This window comes from Panthera leo, chromosome D1, assembly GCF_018350215.1.
Source record: "Panthera leo isolate Ple1 chromosome D1, P.leo_Ple1_pat1.1, whole genome shotgun sequence".
Taxonomy (NCBI): Eukaryota; Metazoa; Chordata; class Mammalia; order Carnivora; family Felidae; genus Panthera; species Panthera leo.
In genome coordinates this window covers 75225124-75232114 of record NC_056688.1, presented here as the reverse complement: position 1 = coordinate 75232114, position 6991 = coordinate 75225124, and the positions used below count along the sequence as shown (strand labels likewise).

Genomic DNA, 6991 nt, shown 5'->3' with positions numbered 1-6991 from the left:
GCCTCATGCACTGTGCTTTACATATACTAATTCATTCTAAAACTCAAGACTCTATGAAAGAGGTGCCATTGTTAGCCACATTTGACGGATGTTAACATTGAGGCCCAGAGAGGATAAGTAATTTGTCCAAGGCTATACAGCCAGCAAGTGGTAGAGCTGTTTCAAATGAATAAGTGAAGGAAGAGAGAAAGAGATGAGAAAGGTCACTGAGGGCTTAGGAATAGGCAAGCCAGGTGAAATGGAGCTGAGGAGAACCAAGGAGGTGGCCGCGCACATAGGCTCTGACATGTCTGGAGCCTGTGGGACACGGGCAGCGCTCTGGAGCCCACCTTGCAGATGTCTTGTGCCGTTCAATGGCCTTTCATACGGAATGGCCCGGTATAGCTCGGACACCAAGGGGCAGTTCAATACATCTTTAGCTGCCGGCTGCACCTCTCTGTGCTGCTGTTCTCCTGCATCGGCTGGAGCTGTCTGCCTCTCTGATTGCCGTGTGCGGTGGTCACTTGTCCATCTCTCCATTCGCCCACTTGTCCATCTGCTCGTCCTTCATTGTGCTGGCCCCGCAAGAAGATGGAGAGTAGAGGAAATCCCCAGTTTTCCTAACTGTCTCCCATAGGCCTGAAGCATAGATGGAATCACTTGATAAGAACGAATCGGGATGCTCTTCTCCATTGCAAATGTCCTGCCTCCCCAGAATCCTATTTAATACCCCAGCGGAGGGAGGCAGGGAGCCAGTGGTCTCACCTCTGATTCTGCGAGCAGATGAGTTGACAGGAAAGAGCCTGAATTCTGGGCAGCCACAGCTTGGGCACCCGGGCAAGGTGGCTCAGTGTCCCCTTCCCCAACTCAGCCTGGAAGCAGGGCTCAGTGAAAGGCCTAAATGAGGAGGGACAGAAAGAGGGGGATCTCACCCTAGACTGAAACGGTATGAGAGCATACCCACTCATTCCCAGAGTGCATACCGTACTCTCTGTCTTCCCTGTCTCATATCCCACTACTGGGTATGAGAGTTGCAGACACACTTCAAATCACTGGGCTGTAGAACCCAAGGTTGCTTTTTGAGGCAGTTGATGGAATAGCATTTCACATGGGAAGGGCAGACCTTACTTATATTTGATCAAAAAAAAGTTCTCTTTGGTACATTTTAAAGTGTTTCCTTTCCTGCTCTGCCTGCTCAGATTCCCTCCTGCCTCTGTCCTCTCTCCTCCCCAGAGGTGTCCTCTTGGATGCAGGAGGACAGGGAGAGAGGAGACGCTCGGTGGGCCTGGGGGTCTGGGCTGGGGGAACTGGGGAGGTTTTGGCTAAGATGGGCTCCAGGGGCACTGAGAGGGGTAAGGGCAGTGGATGGGAGTGCCGAAAAATAAGCCAACAGACACCCTGAGACGCATCACAGTGGATTTTCAGTCTCTTTCACTGTGTTTGGGAAATACAAATAAAGGACTTGAGTTTTGTTCAAGTTCCTTTTGGCCTCTGAAATGTTCTTTTAACCATGACACTGCTCCAGGCCTGAAGCCCGTGGGTCACTGTTTTACAAACTGTGTTCTTTTAACTAATCTCATGGCAAAGAAATCTAAAAAACACACATTGATATTTGCCCGGTGAGTTCCCCAGTTCCTGAGACTAGGCACTGATCGGCCTCATTCAATCATTTATTCATCAATTCGCTCAACAAGCTCTTAACAAGCACCCAGCAAATTCCTCCCCCAGCTCCCCCCCAGCTCCCCCAGCTCCCCCAGCCCCAGTCCTGGATCCTACAAGTCACCAATTGAGCTGCCTCCTCATTTTCACGCTCTTTCCCCACCTCCGGGTGCCCTCAAGGCATACCCACAGGTGTCCCAACTGGGGTCCTCAGGCTTGAAGACATTGTCAACCTTCCATCTGTGCCTCTAGTCAGATGTCATATCATAACTATTTGTTCACACGTCTGTCTTCCCTGTCTGACTTTGAGCATCTCAAGATCAAGGGCCATGTTGTACTGAGCCTTAAATCCCCAGGGCCCAGCACGGGATCTGGCAAGTATCCTGTGAATAAGTATCAGTGAATAATGGCAGAATTTCAGAATGTCTGTTTGGTCTCCTTCCATCAGCCAGCCAATCAGAACACGTCCTTCCTAGGTGCATACATGACACTGGCTGTGAGGCCCAGGCAGTAAACATGGCGGATTGGGTCACTCTGCCCAAGAGCTAACAGCTTCTTGGGAGACTGACCGGCTTCTTCTAGTCTGAAGATGGGGGCCCTGTGGTGGTGTGGGAGCTAGACTGGGGAAGGGTTTCTGGAGGAAGTGACATTTGAATCAAGTGGAAATAGCTAGAATCATCAGTTTTCAACACTGGCTGCATATAAAAATAACCTGGAGACAGGGACTCACTCCCAGAAATTCTGATTCAGTTGGTCTAAGGTGAGGCCTGAACGTCATCTTTTTGAAAATTAATCAATTAATTATTTAACTTCCTTGTTGATTCTAATTTGAGAGGCCAGGGTAGAGCCTCATTAAGCTGTATAAAGGTGGATATGGAGGTAGCTGTGTGTAGTGAGCAAGAAGAGCCTTCCAGGCCCGCATGTGTGGAGGTCCTGAGCTAGAAAAGAGCACAGCATAGTCTAGGAACTCAAAGAAGCATAGGGAGGTGGAGGCAAAGACTGGGAGGGAGGCAGCATCTCAGCTCTATGCCTGCATCAGGACACCCCAAGTTCTACCAGCTACCTGGAAGGCTGCCAGCTACAGGGGAAAAGCAAACTTCCTAGGCTCCAGCCTCCCACGTGCGAGCTGTCACCTCCCTTGATGACAGCCATGCTCAGTGGTGGCTATCTTCTACTGCTTACAGGCTGCTGGAGGAGGCACTGTGACAAACACCTAGCCAGGTAGGGGCTGTGCCCTGTGATGGCATCAGGGTGACCATCGGTTTTTGCAAAGGCTTAAGGTGGCCTTTCTACACTATCCCAGATGCTGATGGAAGGGCACCCGGCTTCCGCTGTATGTGTTGGGCCCCAATCCAGACCACCTGAGTCAGTGGGGCTGGTCTCACTGGCTGGTGGGGCCAGTGAAAAAAGATATGAGATACTGGAAGCCAGCTGATACAGTGGGGAAAGCGCATGCTTTTAGAATCAGAGAGAACAAAGTTCAAATTCTAGTCCTGAGACTTTGCCATTTGAAGCTATACGGTTATGTAGCTTTGCAGAAAGAAGACCCAGTTTTATTTTATTTGCACAAGGAGGCTGACGGTACCTCATTTGTAGGCATGTGGAGGGTCCAATTCCGTAGATGGAAGACTGTCATAGTGATGATGGGATAATGGTGATGCTGCTGCTGCTGCTATTTCATTCTTTGAAATTACGTTGCAATTCATAATCATGGGATGACGAAATCTTCAATTATGCCCATAATTGATCATAAATACATTCCCATACTATACTTTGGTTGATTAAAAAAGCTCTTTATAAGAACAGTGATGAGAACACTCTGCCAAATGTTTCATTGTTAAATTGATTTTGTCATGCCTTTCTGCTCTTCCCAGAGGAGATGATAAATACTTTTGATGGTGAGATGTTTGAGATAGATTTATCCTCAAATCTATATCTTAATGAATCAGAAATCAAGAGATAATAACAGTAAGGGCAGTGGGGTATCGGTAATCTCTTAAGGCTTTTACATATATTGATTTTAATATGAGTGACAAGTTTTCCAGGTAAATATTAATATATCTTCATTTTACAAAAGGGCCAGTTCCTTAGAATGAACAAGCCCCAAGCTTCTTCTTGGCTCATCAGCCATGAGCAGGGGTGTCAGGAAGCCACTCCCTAGATCCTGTCCCACTTCCTTCCCAGCCTTGAAAACGGCATCTGCTCCAGAGGCCCAAAGGGACTCCTGGGTCATGGTGAGCTGAAGAGAAAGAGGACTCCATTTGGTCATCTGCAGCCCAGGGAGCTCCAAGAGCCACAAGGTAGGAGCTGCTGTCCCTGGAGTGGATGCAAGCATGCCTCTGGTTTTCTTGGGGTTAAGTGCTCATTGTTGTTCTCTTGGTGCTGGTCTCCACAATGGCTTTCTCTTTGCTCAGTCCTTCAGCTCAGCCTCTCACGCCTGGGACTGCCTCTCCCCGACGAGCCCCCACAGGAAATACAGGTGATAAGCTCTTTGGCTTTCAAGCCTCAGCGATGCATTCACAAGGATCTGAATTCCATTTCTGCTACTCACAAGCTATGTGGCTTCAGCGAGTTCCTTAACTTCTCTGAGTTCTAGGTATTTCTTGTGTGAGGGAGGGATAATCTATCCCCCATTTAACCGTTCTGAAGTTTGAACGTGGGAATGGATATAAACATGTCTTGTACATTGCAGGCACACAGTAGGTGCTCAGTAAATGTTCATCAATTCCTCCTTCTTTGGGCAGGTGGAGGCCAACATTCTCTTCCATGGCAAGAGCTTCCTGGCATCTTGAAGTTCTTGGGATGTACTGGTTCAAACACAGGCAAACTAAAGCTCAAGAATTGAATGCTGTCTGGCTCTCAGTTTCTAATGAGATTCAGAGTTCTATAATTCACCCTTTTTTAAAGCTTGCCACATCTAAGGATGACAGACTCACTCTCCTCTGGGAGACTCACTTCTCTGGTTAACCCTGTCACCACCACATTGACTTGTGGTGGTAGGGGTGGGGGAGGGATGCTTCTCTAAACGGCTCTAAATTAAGGCTGGACTCACGAGCTCCTCATTTATGTCTTGCAGACCAGTCATGACCAGGATCGGACATGTAACATGACCACTACAGACTCTGAGATAGCAACAGGGAGACTCAGGCAGTGCTAGGAAACTGGCGAATCTGGTTTGGCTTCAGTTTGGAGTCCTCATAGCTGCCCCCATACTGTTACAGGAAATCCTTGGCACCTATCCAGCTGTGAGACGTGCACCCATGTGACAAGGAGTCAACTTTCTTCTCTCACCCAAAAGAGCCTTCAACTAAAACAGACTAGGCTGAAGAGAGAGGCCAGAGAAAGGAGTTGAGGGCCAGTAGAAGGCCCATCGTTCAAGTCCAGTCTCTTCTAATGACTAAAGTTGGGTTTTGCCTTTCCCTTTGAAGGGCAGCCTGGTCTCATTTCTGTACAGTCATGGCTTTGCCAGATGGGAGGGAAGGAAGCAGGTTTCATTTTATGCAACTGGCCAGATCAGCTGGCGATGGCTTGCTGGGGCTCTGTGCCGTGGGTACCGAAACTGCGTCCAAGCTCCACAGGAAGGCGTGCTGTCATTAATTTGTGATGTCTGCCACGGGTATGGGAGCGGGGAGTGGTAGCCACATGCCACACACTTGTCATCCCTGCCTCGTAGCAGAAAACGTGCGTATTATGAGTCCACGCCCCTAACCTCAAAGGTGTGTGGATGCGATTACACACAAAGCCTTCTCTTCTGCCGAGAACGTTGATGGAATCTGACATAGAAGAGGAGGCTGGGAACAAAGGGCTGGGGAGCCTAGAATTGTTCTCAATAACACAAGGAGAAAGTACAGGAGTCTTCATGCTCAGTTGGAAGGAAGGAGATGCGGCTGAGGACTGAGAATGGGAAGAAAAGAGAATCTGTTATGGGGCTGGTGTGAGGCTAGAGAGCTGTGTGGTAAAGCAGACAGTGAAAAATCCAAGCCAGTCAGAGTGGGAGGTTGGAGACCAGGGGAGCAGTTGGGGTGACAGGCTTAGAACCAGACTGCCTGAGTCTGACTCCTCAGCCCTGCTACTTCCAGGCTGTGTAATCTTGAACAAGTTTCTTATCCCTTCTAAGCCTCCGTTTTATTTGTAAAGTAGGCATAACAATATGTCTAATCCATAGGGTGATGGAGACCATCAAATCAGGTCATGTATATACAGTACTCACACGGTGCCTCCTATGATGATCAGCACCCCATAAACGTCAGCTTTTGTCATTTTTATTTACCACACACAGTGCCCATTATTCAATATGAAACTAACACATTTCTGAAATACGTACCCTTTCTTTGTCTCACCAGCAAATTTTTCATATGCTTTCGTAGGCTTGGTGTGAAAGGGACGGGGTTCCCAACCCGGAAATATGATGCAGAATCAACACGGGCATGTGGGAAGACGACCATTCAACTAAGGAGGCAACAGCGTGTGACGTGAGGTGACTGTGCCAATGGCTCTTTTACCAGGACCCCAGTCAGGAACTGACTGAAATTGAGGAGACCTTTGGTTTTCCTCTGGGTATGGAAGGTGGAGTTCAAGCTAATGGTGTCTGGCCCTGTGAATGGAGAGGGCTCCGGCTGGCATCGGGTTACACGTACACGAAATCAGGCAGTAATGCAGCCAGAGGAGGGCACACCAGGCTAGGGAAGGTCCAAAATGCATAGTCCGCTTGCCACTGGACTTCGGGTGTGAGTGTCTCAGGCATGGCTGATGCAGGGAGGTGCTGCCGTACGGAACCCTTGTGCCACAAAGGGAATCCCTGAGCCAATGGTACAGCGTCATCACCAGAACGTGACTACATGGAAAGGAGGCTCAAGGGCAGGACTGACCGGTGCCTCTGGGGTGCCAACTGCGCAGGGTCACACAACATCCCTGCAGCTACTTGGCACATGGTGGTTAGCAGGAAGGACAGACAGGGGCCATGAGGCTCACTTGGGGTCTGAAAGGTTGAAAGGCAGGTGGAAGGATAATCGCCACTCTTTCCCTGAGGACACAGGGATCTGTCTGATCCTACATGCAACAATGGATCTTACCAATCAGTTTCTATCAGACCATCCCACTGCCTGGCTCCTGGGGCCATCCTTGAAGTGTGGGTGGGAAACGAGGCCTCCTTGGGAAGGCTGCCTCTTTACTCTGAAATCCAGAGGGACTCTGACAACAGCAAGTACCCTTCTGGCGTGGGATCAGTTGCCAATCATAATATTGCTCTTAATCGCTTTGGACAACAACCTTCTGGTCTTTGATGGTAGGCAAACTAGAAATCTAACATCTATGCAATCATTTTTTTTTTTCTATTATCTTTGCAATGAACATG

At 48.8% G+C, this 6991-nt stretch overlaps 1 long non-coding RNA gene across 2 annotated transcripts in view; it reads right to left on the bottom strand.

The window, feature by feature from the left end:
* Positions 1-335: 335 nt before the first annotated feature.
* The window catches only part of LOC122199479, a 203624-nt gene continuing 196968 nt past the window's right edge, over positions 336-6991 (bottom strand). For both annotated transcript variants that reach the window (XR_006193532.1, XR_006193531.1), the window contains exons 5-6: positions 745-876; positions 336-618 (exon numbers count right to left, since the gene is read on the bottom strand). This is a non-coding gene — a long non-coding RNA (uncharacterized LOC122199479). The remainder of the gene's footprint in view (positions 619-744; positions 877-6991) is intronic.